Source organism: Capsicum annuum, chromosome 6 (assembly GCF_002878395.1).
Source record: "Capsicum annuum cultivar UCD-10X-F1 chromosome 6, UCD10Xv1.1, whole genome shotgun sequence".
NCBI classification, from domain to species: Eukaryota; Viridiplantae; Streptophyta; class Magnoliopsida; order Solanales; family Solanaceae; genus Capsicum; species Capsicum annuum.
In genome coordinates this window covers 222,044,193-222,047,339 of record NC_061116.1, presented here as the reverse complement: position 1 = coordinate 222,047,339, position 3,147 = coordinate 222,044,193, and positions in this window count along the sequence as shown.

Here is a 3,147-nt window from a genome sequence, read left to right as displayed (position 1 = left end):
CTTCTTCTTCTTCTTCTTCTTCTTCTTCTTCTTCTTCTTCCATGGCATCCAAGAACTCGAATTGCGTGAGAATGTTGAATCAAATCAGATTGAAAAATAAAGTCACCGAAATTTTAAATTTATCGGCGCCATCACTGTCGTGACGCCATTTTGTGAAAATCGAATATTTTTTGGACATTAATTGTTGATTTGATTTTGATAAGATTACATATCGTGTGAATTCCATATGATTCATTATGCCATTGAAGAAGAAGCAGAATAGAAGAAGAAGAGGAAGAAGAAGAAGATGATGATGATGACATGGCATGGCGTGGAATTATTTTTTTATAGTAAAAAAATGATATATGACGTGGAATTACGTGGCAGCGCGTGTAGACCACAAATCAAAATAAAATTTGGGTATGAGTTTTTAGAGGGGTATATATTCCACTTTAAAATAGTTCGGGGGGTAATAATTTTATTTTAAAATAGTTCGGGGGGGTCATAGGACCCTCTCAAAGTATAAGTGTGTAATTGAGATTTAGGGTAAAGGTTGGAGGAGGGTGTATTTGACCATTTTCTCTTATAATCTACAATATAATAAAAGTGTGAAGGGTCTTAAAAATGTTATTTGAACTTTTTGCCCTTCATTAAAAGTCCTTACTTTAGATAAAATCATTTTTTCACTATTTTTCTTAATATTTAAGAGTTAAAAATTAATTAAATATATTTATGGTTAAACCTTTTCTTATTAGAATAATCAGAATTTCAATATTTTTTCCTAGAAAATTAATTAAATATATATATAGTAAAATCTTCCTTATTAGATGTCATTAAAATTAATGACAACTGATACTTTTTTCATTAGTTTAAGATCTGAAAAATCTAGAAATAAATATAAAACTATTAGAATAAGAAAAATTTAAGAAGTACGATATTTTAAAAAGTTTTAAGTACGTAATAAGAATGTAATCAATGATTTTGTACAGATTTGACTTTAAAAAAAAGAAAAGATTTTACATATTAAATAAATAATAATTGTAACACAAATATGGTTCAAATTGATGCGTCTGGCAACAAAGGAAAGATGTAATATATGACAAATGTAAAAGTGATGATCCATTAACCACTTGGAACATCTGGTGGTAAAACATATATGTGTATATGTTTATATTTACATTATTATATTAAAGTGTGAAAATTTTTTAAAAAGTGATTTGAACTTTTACATTTTATTAAAAATATCGCAATAGAAAAAATTATTTAATTTTAAATAATTATTAAATATTATACGTACGAAATACGTGAGGTTAAACTAGTATGTATATAGAGAGAGAAACAAATGACATGAATGGAAACAAAGAGAGAAGAAGGTCAACTGAGAAGTGAAATACATTTAAAATTAGAAAATAGTCATAATCACAGTACAATTAAAATTATAATTTCCATTAAATTTTTTTGATTATCATTACAATTTGTAAAACTTTAGAAAAATTAACTTTTCCTCTAAAATTATTGGATAGTCTAGCTAACAGTACCCCAAATTTAATCTCTACCTAAACAATCGACATTAAATTCACCAATTGATATATATATCTAACAACAAACCATTAATGATATCTCCATTTCCCCGTACGGTTTATATATATACTAGAGGTGCATAGTCCGTGTCAACACGGTTCCAACACTATAAATATTAAGGGTAATATAGTAAAAAAATATTGTTAATTCTAATATATAAATGATTTATAATAAATAATTAAGGATAATATAGTAAATCATGGAGCAATTAAGGATAATATAGGCAGACATGTCATCTATTTTTTAATTAAATATTATTAATTTTTTAATAAATAAATGACTTATAATATAATTAGGGATGATATAGTAAAATCACGATTAAAGCAGCTGAAACAAACATCATAAATATCTATTTTTTTAATTAAATTTTATTAATTCTAATATATAAATGACTTATAATAATTAAGTAGGGGTAATATAATAAAAACACATTATTAATACTAATATATCAATGACTTATAATAATTAATAAAGGGTAATATAGTAAATCATGGAGCAATTAGGGGTAAAATAGTAAATGAGGAAGCAGTGGTCGAAACAAAATGACTTATAATAATTAATTAGAGGTAATATAGTAAAAATAATATTATTAATTCTAATATATAAATAACTTATAACAATTAATTAGGGGTAATATAGTAAATAATGGAGCAATTAGGGGTAATATAGGCAGACATGTCATCTATTTTTTAATTAAATATTATTAATTCTAATATATAAATGACTTATAATAATTAATTATGGATAATAAAATAAAAAATGTTATTAATTCTAATATATAAATAACTTATAATAATTAATTAGGGATAATATAATTAAAAAATATTATTAATTCTAATATATAAATGACTTATAATAATTAATTAGGGATAATATAGTAAATCACGAAGTAATTAGGGGTAATATAGTAAATGATAGGGGGTATTATAGTAATCTATTTTTAATTAAATATTATTAGTTTTTTAATACATAAATGACTTATAATAATTAATTAGGGATGATATAGTAAAATCACGGCTAAAGCAGCTGAAACAAACGTTATAAATATTTTTTTTCAATTAAATATTATTAATTATAATATATAAACGACTTATAATAATTAATCAGGGTAACATAATAAAAAAATATTATTAATTCTAATATATAAATGACTTGTAATAATTAATTAGGGATAATATAGTACATCACAGAGCAATTAGGCTGTAATATAGTAAATGATAGGGGTAATATAGTAAATGAAGAGGTGGTTGACTTATAATAATTAATTAGGGATAATATAATAAAAAAATATTATTAATTCTAATATATAAATGACTTATAATAATTAACTAGGGATAATATAGTAAACTACAGAGCAATTAGGGGTAATATAGTAAATGATAGGGGTTAATACAGTAATCTATTTTTTTTGAATTAACTATTATTAATTTTTTAATACTTAAATGACTTATAATAATTAATTAGGGATGATATAGTAAAATCACGGTTAAAGCAACTGAAACAAACGTTATAAATATCTATTTTTTTAATTAAAAATTAAAAATTCTAATATATAAATGACTTATAATAATTAATTAGGGGTAATAT